General features: G+C 39.2%; 1 non-coding gene across 1 annotated transcript; it reads left to right on the forward strand.

Moving 5' to 3' along the window:
* The first annotated feature begins 8,602 nt into the window (after nt 1–8,602).
* LOC138066960 (U6 spliceosomal RNA) lies at nt 8,603–8,709 on the forward strand. The gene has a single exon (XR_011140669.1). It is a non-coding gene; the product is annotated as a U6 spliceosomal RNA (small nuclear RNA).
* Nucleotides 8,710–12,022: the final 3,313 nt, after the last annotated feature.

Raw genomic sequence — 12,022 nt, forward strand, 5'->3', positions numbered from 1 at the left:
TGATATTGTGTAGTTTAACTTTTCTGTCTCACTTCCCCATGTGCTATATAAAGATAATGCTTTAGGGCCTGTTAATTGATACTTACCACACACAATACTATTCTGTCTGATTCTACAGTTTCATCATGCACAAACGTCTCTGTACGTGGTTATATATAGGTTGCTATTAGGAGTGACTTGCTCTTAAATTTTCACCCTTCAGCACTGAAATGTGTAGTAGGACAGTGGATTTAGATGTTCAGACTAAGGCATTTATGGAAGGGGGCAGAATGAAATTTGTGTGTATTTCAGAATAAAAAACTACGAAATGGTAGAGAGAAACCCATCCTAACAACTGGCAATAGTTGTGTTATCACTAGCCTATTCATCTGGTATATATTGTAGCATAATTCTTTGAGGAGAACTCAAAGCTAACAGCAGAAATGTTTATATTTTCAAGCTGTTTTGAGTGTTAAACATATTAGATATCTGAGCAGACATTAGTTTGTGGCCTGATATTTATTATCACAAATGAAGGCATGCACCCAGAATATCAAGTGGCAAAACCACAAAAGTTTGACATGTGGTTATCCCAGCTTCTGAAGGTTAGACATCTGTATAGCTGTTCAACTAGTAGAACTGGCATCTCATTAGTGCAATACAAAAATATGCTACAATGAATTCTGAGTCTATAAAATAATAGTCTAATTTAGCATTGCTTTTACTCTGCAGAGTTTAGTTACTTTTGTGAAAAGTTGCATGAGAAGCCTTAAATCTACAGTTTTACAGAGTGAAAAATACTGATGATGGTAACTTTAGTTTCTTCTGTTCTTATAAAGACTAAATACTATTTATATCCTGACTGATACTACTAGTCTCTGTCTGAGATCAAACCCTTGGAAAAAAATCTATTTTGTTCTTAGGAACTAGAGCATCCTGAGATGACTCTGAAAATATTTTGAAATTTTTGTAGTTCTTCTGGGTTTATGAATTTTCTTTGTGCATTTTTGCAGTAATGTTTTCCTTACTACACTGAAATGCCACTTGTGCTTTTAAGAAAAACATGGAATATATTAATACTGATAAAAATATCTTGAGCTCCTATTGCATTTAAATTGTACAGTAGTACAATTCAGTATTTTGCCTATAGGTTGAGAGCATTTCTTGCCTTTTAAGAAGCATAATATGCAGATATAAACATGTATAACTTGATAGCTTTATACATTTGATACTGCACCTTACCTTGCCTTGCCCTTTAGTTGTGTCATATGCAGAGAAGCTGTTAGGATAACTTAAATTGGTAACTTCCTCCAATCATAAAAGATTTCTTTCAAGGAAAGAGAAATAAGCTCAGAATTCTTGGGACAGATGGGAGCAGTATATTTTCATTTTAGGCACTTGGCACCAATTTATTTTGCAAGTTTTGTTTTAATTGACCTGCTAGTCAAAAGATGAGCTAAACCTTCTTTGGCCCTGAAATCTTCCAGTCTCCTCTCTTCGTTGCAGAATCAGCTGACCTACCTACCTACCTACTGTTTCAGTAATGTTATTCTTTTACTATAGTTAAAAAAACAACCTTTTGCTGCTGCTACTCACTTCCCAGAGTTCTCAGTCCACCTTGCCTTCTCCCATGAATATCCTTGCTTAAGGAGAGCCGTGCTGCTGCCTTTCATTCCAGAGAGCATGAATCATCTTAACTTTGTATATTTCTGTACCTATCTATATAAAGCCAATAAGGAGGGGGTGGTTCCGGTTTTGTTAGGCCTCAAGCCAACTCTAGAGTATGTAGGGTTTAATATTCTATGGATTGCATGCAAGTAACAATTTTTTTTTATTATTTTTTTAAGAGAAGGTGTAGGGTCCGTTCTTCCCATGTCTCTCATCCTCTAGTCTAGTTTCTCTTCACGTTAATTGTGCTAACTTTTTCAGTAAGGAAAGCTTGAGTTGGCCTATGGGAAAAAAGAACCATTTTTCCTTCGTTGGCCTGCTGTTAGGGAAACGTTTTGGGAGCAGTAGTGGAATATCCGTCTTGGGTCTGACACTATTGCACCGTACAGTCTTCCCTGCTAGAGCAAGGAGGGAAGAGCTCCCGCTTGTCCTGAAGCTATGAGGCAGGTTCTCTCCAGGTTCAGACAGATGAGCAGAACAAAAGGTCTGGAAGCTGCTCTCTGGGGCCTCTGCTGCTTCCTAATGGCGACGGGGCTTTTTTTTTTCCTTCTTTGTTTCTCTCTTGCCCTCTCTTTCACATTTTTAGGAGAGAAAAAATTGTTTTGGAGGCCATAGAAATGTTTTGACTCTCTGATGCTTCCAGAAGAAGGTGGTCTGTAAAACTGCATCTGTTTAGAGCTGGCTCAGTAGCTGTCTTCAGGGAGGAAGGCAGAAGTCATCTGGCACACAACACTTCACACAACTTAAAATGACAAACTCCTCATTCTTATGAAATGAGTCCTGGCATAGTTATCCACACAGAGCAGTCATCAATGTTGCTCACTTCCAGCCTCTGCAAATTGCTCAACGATTTCTTCAAGACTTGCTGAGGTAAGGAGTAAGAGGGCCAGGGGAAGGCTTGAAATATTAAAGAGTCTTAGGATTTCATTAAATATATAGGATCCTAGTGCTAACTAAGATGTTCAACTTAAACACTCGAGACTGAAGTTCTTTGCAAAGGAAGGTGGAAGAGCGTCACTTTCATTTACTGTTACCTGAAGCAGTGGCTTTAAACTCTTTCAGGATGTGAATCTCACAAGACTTCACCTATGTAGGTTATCTAGCAGATACAGGCCTTTCTTTCATCACTTTTTGTAGATGTAGGGAAGGGTGATATTTCTTAGACAAAGTATTTGTTTTCAAATGCATCTTTTTAATTGCTTTTCTCTCTTCAGGAACATGTTTAAGTAAAACTGAAGCTGAAGTGAATAGCTCCAACACCAAAGATGATGCTTGTGTTTGTGTACTGCTTCATTCTTTGGAATGATTTCCCTATGTTTAAATCAGTGCGTTTAATGTGTTGGATATCAAATCTTAAAAAGAATTAGGACACTTTCTCGAAGCCTGTGGATAAGACCTCATGAACACAAGTGATTCCACAGGCTTTTTGGGAGGTGATTTTTAGGAATACTCATAAAAGCACTATTTCTTCAGTGTTTTCATCACTTCAATAGCCTGTTCTCTCATGCCAGTAAGTGGACTTCTCAAGCGTTATTCTGCAACACTTTCTCAATGTTTCTTAATTCTCTTTTCAAAATATGCACTGTTAATTGTAAACTGCTAACCAGGATCAGAGTTGTACTGAGGGATAGTGCCACCAGTACTTCTTACAGACATTTTGTTCTCAAAAATAGTTAAATCATTAATAGAAATAGTTCACTATAAAAAGATATACTGCTTACACTTTATTATCAGAAGCCTAACATACATTTCAGAAATGGTTAAATATATGACCTATTGGTATGTACTAATCTTTAATGTTCATCTGAAGGGCACGTATGAACCCAAGTAGAAGTTAGCAAAGGCTTGCCTGGCAACAATTTTAAAACCTATTGACCTGTTTGAGTATAGACATACTTACCAAGGTCTCCACTACCCATTTGTGAACTCTTTATAAACCGCATTATAGATGTGATCTTAGAGGTTATGACTCGGGGCCTTTGGCTATTGAATGACTTTGCTGCTTTTAACTTCATTTTTTTTATCCCAGTTAAGGAGGACATTCCCATTCTTGTTCAGAGTAGAAACACAAGTATAAGCATCGCTTTATCCAAGCGAAATGGCAGTGAAAGGCTTTCTTGGTTGTATGAATGTTTGCTTTTGATTATTATCCTGAATATTACTGCACTGACTTTCAGGTTGCATACAAGTTATTTAATGAGGATTTTATTTTGTTTCTGAAGTGATCCATAAGTTGCAAACTTTGTGGGCAATGATATATGAGAAGTGTGTGAAGTGGGGGATAGAAATACAGATACAAGCAGTTCTGGGCTTCATTCCCAGCTCTGCCACTGGGAAGGTTTCCTAGGAGTATGCTTTTTAAGCAGCTTTGCGTTTAGAGTGTCATAAGTCCAGGGTACAAAAAGCGGCGTGCACCTATTTTAAGATGGACGCCTAAGGTTGGGCACGTGAATTAAAACCTGCTACTAGAGGGCCGAGTACTTGAGCTTACTGCTTTATATAATTGGGACTTTTACATCTCTGCCCATGACATAGTCACCACCTCACAGCAATTCCTTAGAGATAAAGGGTGACCAAAATCATGTTGCCAGCATTTTCTTGCTTGTGCAGATCTGTTTCTCGCTTATAATACATATGAGTGTTGCAGAAGAGCTTAAGGTTCAGAAATAAAGGATGTCACGTAGCTAAAGGTGTTAGTAACTTAGTGTATCTTTGTATACTGGTATTCTTTAGCAGAGTGAAATATTTGACAATGTTTGACCTGATGAAATCTTTTGTTAGTTATGTGCTTATGAGAGAAATACTTCTTTACTAAAAGAAAAATTCATAACATTCTCAAGGGGGTATCACTAGATAGTAACAGGAAAAGACGATAAAGATTTTTTTAGAACCTTTGGGTCAAGATTTCCAGTACCACTGCTGTTCTGTCCATCCGCTGTGTTAATTATTTTTTTTCTGTTGTGTAACTGTTGGAGCATTTATAATAAGTTTTGGTGTCAATATGGAGAAATAAAGTAGAAGTGGAATATACTTTATGTAAAGAACATAGCCCAAGAAAGAGGGGAAATGAATTACCTGTGTCTTTTTCTATAATGTCAGTATTATGCACACCAGAGACAGGCCTTTGCTTTGGTTCTCATAAACTTCAGTGACTGTTGAAACAATGCTGGACCATCTGACTTGATACATACGGCAGATTGCTTTCCTTTGGCGCTGTGGAACTAAATTTTTGGTTTGCTGTACTGAGGGTGATTTGTATGCTTTCTCTGCTTGCTGCTATTTTAAGATAATAGTAAATAGTCAGAGGGATAGCACCGTTGCTAGAGGATATTAATTAAAAAGACCTGCCAAACCACCAAGAAAATCTGCATGCAAGTAGTATATGACTCTTTGCCTCCTCATGCACTGTGCTGTCAACATGCATACATCTTGCTGGTGACCTTGTAGACTGGGCCTGCAAAGGTCAAAGGCATGCAGCCAATTTGAACCAGTGGTAATTCAGGATGAATTCGCATGATGAACGAAACACAATGAGGAGTGTCCGTGAAAGTCACTCATGAATATGGCCTTACAGAGCAAATAAGGCATTTAGGTAATATTTCTGCCTGCTCTGGGTATGTTTCTGTGCTGCCTTGCACAAGTCACTGAATTTCTTATTACGCTTGTTAAGCATTATGCTTCTCCATAGCAAGTGAGAACTTAGTGCTCTAAACTTAGTTCAAAATTTAAAATGGAAAAAACTGAGTTTACTCTCTTAATATTTCTTCCTAATACTGGTGGGAGGGCATTTGACTGGTTTGTAAAAGATATTTGAATGAGAGGTCTGTGGACTCGGGTCCTTTGTGCTAGATGTTACTGGGTCTGACATCTGCGTTGTCGGCCAACGGGAATGCCTTTTTAAGCTCCGACTGCTTTGTTAATGAGGTGAATGTTCAAATGATACTTAAACATTTGTGAGAGTAGTCATTTAAGCTGTCAGCTTACATACGTGAGGGAGAAACTTGGAAGCTAACGTCCAAGGGACAGATGGTGCTCTCTTACGTTTAACAAAGAGAATTCTCCCATTCTTGGTGTCTGTTGTTCTTAAATCTTATTTTCATAGTACCGCTCTCTGATTTTATTTTTCTAGAAAATATAGGCCTCTGAAATTTGTGAAATACACTGCAATCTTTTTGATCTTCCTTTATGCTTTTAAAGACCTTTGTCCTAAACTGCAGCCTGTCTTGGAGGATAGGGGAGATAATCTCAGGTTCTTTCCATTCTGAAGAACGTTTCACCGAGCACAGTCCTAACTCAGACCATCCACATGGGGTGATTATGTGTTCTGTTAAAGAGCTATAGTTCTCTTCTTAAAATGGGTGTTGTGCAAACTCTTCCTCATGAGCTATATGAAAGGAAGGGGCACCAGTTTAAATCCCTGGTTTAGGCCTGGCAGATGTGTAGGTAGAGCTGTTTCTGTGTTTCCCAGATGCAGCCCAGACCTGAACAGGTGCCTCTGCTGGCATGAATAAGAAAAGCACAGAACATCTGCTTTTAGAAGCCCTTCTGCTGAGAAAGCTGAGTAGTTACATGAATCTCATAACGTGCTGGGTCAACAAGGCCTCAAACTTGAAAGAAAGTTGCAGATCACATTCTTTGCCTACTGGGATATAATATTCTGCAAAGCAAAATAAAAGGAGGACGTGGTACATGATGCTGAATGGGAAATAGAACTTTCACGATGAAAAATTACAACAGTGAAAGTAACCTTGCTTTCATAACATAGTTTCTGCTCCTTAATCCTTCCTTTGCAGAGTATGGCCTGTTGTATAAAGGTACCATCAAAGAGGATACAGGGGTATGCAGTAGTTCAGAAAGTGGGACAAGTAGGAGTTTGTCCCTGTCCACGAGTGGCATGTGCAGCTTTAATCTGCCCTAGGCCTGGCTTAATTTGAAATGCGGTAGAATTGTCTCTGTAGCCTTAGGTCAGGGATTGGCTTATATGAATAAGCTGAATATCTGAATGAATATGAGGAGATTGCTGTATGTGAATGCTCCACTGCTCTGACATCAGTGCATCTTCTTTAGCCTTTGCAAGTCTTCAAAACATGCTTGAAGAGAGAACTCTCTTCAGGGACCGTTACTAGGTCCTGATAACGGAAGGCTGAAGGGTTGCTGTATGAAATGGTGATGCAGGCCCTACAGCCTTGCTAAGTAAAGGGTCGCGCTAGTGCGGATAGAAGATACTTGCAGAAAACTATTAGTCAGGGAGGACTGAGAGGCTCAGGTTATACCATTTCCAGATCACAAGCTTGAGTCAAATAGAAACCGACAGTGATGTTTGATCTCAGACTAGTTTGTAAGGCTGCGTTGTATTAAACAGGAGAGCTGATGTCTTTAATGGCAATCTCAGGTAAAAGACCATTGACTGAGAAGATAAAGATATTGAACACCTCAGCTGCTCCTTTTATGTGGCCTGTTCTAGATTAGGCTCTAAAATCACTTCCCAGTTGCTGTATAAACAAATAAGTCATTTCAACCTGAGGCAAACTAGCTGATGGGCCTGAAAATGTATGTAAGAAGAGTAAGAGTAGTGGCAGTAGGCTTAAATGTACTTTGTGGTAATCTGCACTCTGCTGGCAATGTATATGAGGATATATGAATGTAAAACCTCTGTATTATCACAGAAATGAAAAGCATGCAATTCTAAGTGCAGCATTTCTTGCAAATCGTCTTATATTCTGTTGCACTGAGCAGTGTTTTGACTCTGCTCTGAAAAACTAAGCATGCCCATTCTTCCAGTGTCAGGAAGGAAAAAAGTCAGTATTTTATGCTCGGATACAAATTAGCCTTTGTACATAACAACTTTCAGAATAATATAAAATATGTGGGCTTTATGTAAAGTTCTGCTGTGTGGAAATGAATCCCAGCTGAACTGAAATGCATGTTTCTGTTCTCGTTATAGATTTAGTCACTACAGTTAAACTATCTCACTGGCAGGATATCATGCCATCAGTCATTCAAGAATATCACCTCCATTGATTTCAGTAGCCAGACATAGAAAGGAGGTTTAAAAATGTGCAAGGCTGGGAGGAGAAGGGAGAGGAAATACAAAGCCTTTTTCCAGAACTGGTTTTGTGAATGTAGTTCAAAACTTTAATACTGCATGCAGGGTTTTTTTTTCCCCCCCTGAAGTAATATAAAACAATACATTGCATTTTGTAAACTCCCAGGATTATCTCAGACATGTGTTGCTTCAAAAACATTAAGAACATCATTTCTGAAGTAACTTTAGCCTATTAAAGTGTTTGTTGTTGGTTTTTTTCTTCAGTGGAGGCTGCACCAGCAGGCTGTGAAGAAGCCAGGACTCCAGTTCCAGGACTCTGTTTCTTGTTTGTTCATTTGTTTTGCAGGGCAGAATATAGCTTAAAATACTGTATTACTGCTGGCCCATTTTTGAAATCGCTGCCACTTAATTTTGCTTGATACATAATCTTAAAGGCACCAGCAGAAGTGTCATCTAGGGGCATATTCTAATTGGAGTTGTATAATTTTCATTTGCTGATCCAGTGCCTGTAGATGTTCTGTTAGACATACAATATTTTAGGTATCATTTGTGTGATACTTAGTGAGGCATAACCCAAGTCATCACTGAGCAGTTCAAAAATAGCATCTAACAGCCGTGTACTGAGAGAAAGATGCAGGTCAGGAGTTCAAATATTGAGATTAAAGGGTTGACTTTTACTCTGCTCTCTTTACTTTGTCATTCTTGCTATAAGTAGAGGTCAAGTCCCTAAGGTACATACACCACTGCACTTACTCCATTTTTGACATTTATATTTTTAGTTAGCGAAACTGATCATTTTCCTCTGCTGATATTTACAGCAAAAGTCTTATTGACTTCAGTGGAAATAGGATTTCCTGTGGTGATTAAAACCACAGGTGCTAGGATTAAGGAACGCAGGTTTTTTGGGGGGTGTTTTTGGAGGTGGTATGCATACTAACACTGGAAAGATACAGAGAAGACTAGCATGGCCCCTGCAGACGGATGACATGCAGATTTGGAAGAACACATGAGAGGATCAAACTGGGAGGTGTAACCACGGGAGGAACTTCTCTGGCATTCACAAAATTGTTGTCAAGAGTTCCGTCATGACTGATTTAAAGATGAGAATTGGCTTTGGAGGCAAAAAAAACTCCGTTTGATGCAGCACTGATGTGCGCACGCTTTATAGAAAACAAATGTCTATTTTTAGGATAAGAAGTTTAGAGCACTGATCTCTTTGTTGATTCCTTAGAACTCTTAATACCCTGCATTATTCTTTGGGGAGAGTGGATGAGTTTACTGCAGGGAAGCTATTTTCTGGATTGTTAAGCTCAAGTCATTCAATATGTGGATAATAGCACCAGAACTGAAATACACAGTAATGGTCACGCTCCTTTCTGTTCTCAGAGTTTCTCTTATCTTTTTGGGACTTTGGGGAGGAGTTTTCCCAAGGGATAGTCGTATCTCGGCACCTCCTGAACATTCCCTGTTCTGCCAAGTTTTTGTCTTTCTGCCTTGAGGTGTCTCAGCACCAGGATTCTGTTTAAAGCGTGTGTGGGTTTTTGGGGTTTTTTTGGGGTTTTTTTGTTTGTTTTTTTTTTGTGGTAATCCCATTCTGGATGTCCTCTTAGCCTTCCTTTATTAAGGTAGACTTTTAAAGACATATACTGTACGCTGCTGTGTGATACTATTGCTTGCTGTCATACTGGGTTCTCACATCATGGTGGAGGTGGTAGCGTTCCCCAGGATAACGGAAGTGATTTCTGCATGGCGTTTTTGAGTCTCATCCTATTGGCTGTTCTCTTGTGGCTGTTTCTGCTGAAGTTACTGAATCTATTTGCATGAATGAGGTCTATGAAAAGTGGTACAAAAAGAAGCAGAAACATGCCTTTGATTTGTGAAGTTGGCAAGTAGTTACATATGAATGTGTGTGTATATATATGAATAGCAGTCTTGCATATTAAACAGCACGCAATAAAAAGTAGCCATTATCTCCTGGAACATATGTGTTGCAGGAGTGGGTTGTGGTTGCTTGAAATGCAATCCTAGTGGCAGTGGGACTGCTTGCGTTAGTAAGGTCAGCAGGATTTGCTCTCAAATTCATATTGGCACACTAATGTGCACACTAATGTACAGCACAGAAGTATGGACTTCTACTTGACTAAAGATAATAAACAGCAAATTCTATGAGTTTATTATTGTATATATTACAATTTTCCATTATTTGTCATCTCCTCTTTGCCTCACCTTTATGAGACTGAACCTGCATATATGTACTTTTATAAAAAGGAGAATTCAAACGTTTTTGACTAGCACCCTACATCAGAATAACTGAGATTCTACACGACCACAGTAACTGCCGCAGACTTCTGTGCGTGCCACAAAGAATTAATTGTGCAGTCATCCTACACTCGTCATCAATGTGCAAGTTTACGAAAGTCACCTCCTAACTTTTAAAAGTTATTCCTCTTCCAACAATGTTCTTTAGTTTATGAAATGTGGCCAGCCACCTTACTTAATGACCCGGTCGTCAGCAGTTTTAGAAAGATTATTGCCTTTGTATTTCACACAGCACATTTGCGTATAACCAAAACAATCTAAAAAGAAACCACAAATTGTAAAATCCTGACCACATAATTTTTAAGTTAATAGGAAACATGAAACCTTTAAGTTTAGTGAAGTAGCTTTCCAGGTGTCCCTGTTTTTGTAATAAACAGTTACTGTTTATTAAAACCAATATATAAAAAGACAGTATTGTATTGAATTAAAAGCTCAAGAACAGGTAAGTTCTGTTCTTTCTCTGTGCATATGCTAAAGACCAATTCCTGCCTTTTTTGGTCACAAAACTTTCACGGATGGCCGTGCAGGATGAGTCCCTTTCATAAAGGCAGAGAACAGATAAAAGTAAGCTGAGTTGAACCTTAGTGCCTGACAGTCCCAACAGCTTTCGAAGCTAACAGGTAAATTGAATACAAACTATTTCAAAATAAAAATAAAACCGCTTTCAGGATACAATATGAAGCCATAATTATGATGATTTTGACAGTTAGATATCTGAATCCTGAAAGTTAAAGGTATCACGTAGAAATTAAATTACCTGCGCAGAAGGGCATTGACCCAGGTTTGAACAATGCACCTAATTTGGCTGTGTAATTTTTGATCACTTTTGATTACCTCTTCAGTGTCTTCCTCACTTTAGCAAGGTAAAAATGTCACCCACTTAGAGTGTAGTCTGCAGTGTTTTTATGGCTAAAACAAAATACGTGCGGGGAGAGTTTTTTGGAAATAAGATCAGGCATATCATGATGTATATCGTGATGTATATGTTCCAGATATTTTCCATTTGCAAAATGGAAAGTTGGTGTTTATGAATGCTGATGTGTATTTTAATGATTTGGCTAGTATGTAGGTGTCCTTTCCTGGGGCGAATCAGAACAGCACAAGCATGTGTGATAGGCCTTCTGCAGCTGTTGGGGATTTAGCTCAAGTGGCTGGGGTCTGGGTTTTCGTAACAGAAAAGCCTAAGCCTGTCTCTGCTGCTCCTGAGAAGTTCTGCATGGCAAAGACATCACCATGGCAATACCAGAAAGTTTTAGGAAATCGAGTTTTGTTACAGTGGCGAGGCAAAGCTGAGCTCTGAAGCCTGGTAAGCCTGAAGCTCTTTGTCAAAATCGGGGAGTCAGGCTGGAAGCAAACTTGCCATCTTAAGTGAGAACAAAACCAACACTTTTTAAGCAGTCAGAAAAATTCTGAGAAAACGTTGCCAAATCAGAAAGAGTCTCAGAAACTTTCAAAATCTAGTCTAACTGGTTTCCTGTCAGCCCAGCTGGATCTCTGGCAGCTTACCTGGTGGGTTCCTGTGGAGTTTTGACTTCCAGCATCCCCTGCCGTGTGGGCAGCCCAGCCTGCCACGTGCCCCAGCACGGAAGACGTCAAGACTTCAGTAGTTTGTATTAGGGGTTGCCTTAATTTGGACATTGACAAGGCTCTATGATTCCTTTTTGTGAAAGGTACTGTGAAGTTTGAGGGGTTCCCCCCCCCCCTTCCAAACTGGAATAAAAATACACTTTGAAAGAATCAAAACACTTGCTATCTGGCAGCGCGAAATCTGCACAGCTCTCCTGAGAGATGATGGAGAAGTTGCCTGTCGTCCCTGTGCTAGGGCCCTTGCAGAAGGAGGGTTTACTGTTCTGTCCCCATTGCTGCTCTGAAGCTCCTAAGGCAAGTGATGGGCAGTGCATTAACAACAGCCAAGTCTTACAGGACCACAGATTGAGTATAAGGTATTTCTTCATGGCTTCGGCTCTAGTTTTTGGAGGAAATAATTTAATAACCCCGTGCAGTTGAGGT

This window comes from Struthio camelus, chromosome 3, assembly GCF_040807025.1.
Source record: "Struthio camelus isolate bStrCam1 chromosome 3, bStrCam1.hap1, whole genome shotgun sequence".
NCBI classification, from domain to species: domain Eukaryota; kingdom Metazoa; phylum Chordata; class Aves; order Struthioniformes; family Struthionidae; genus Struthio; species Struthio camelus.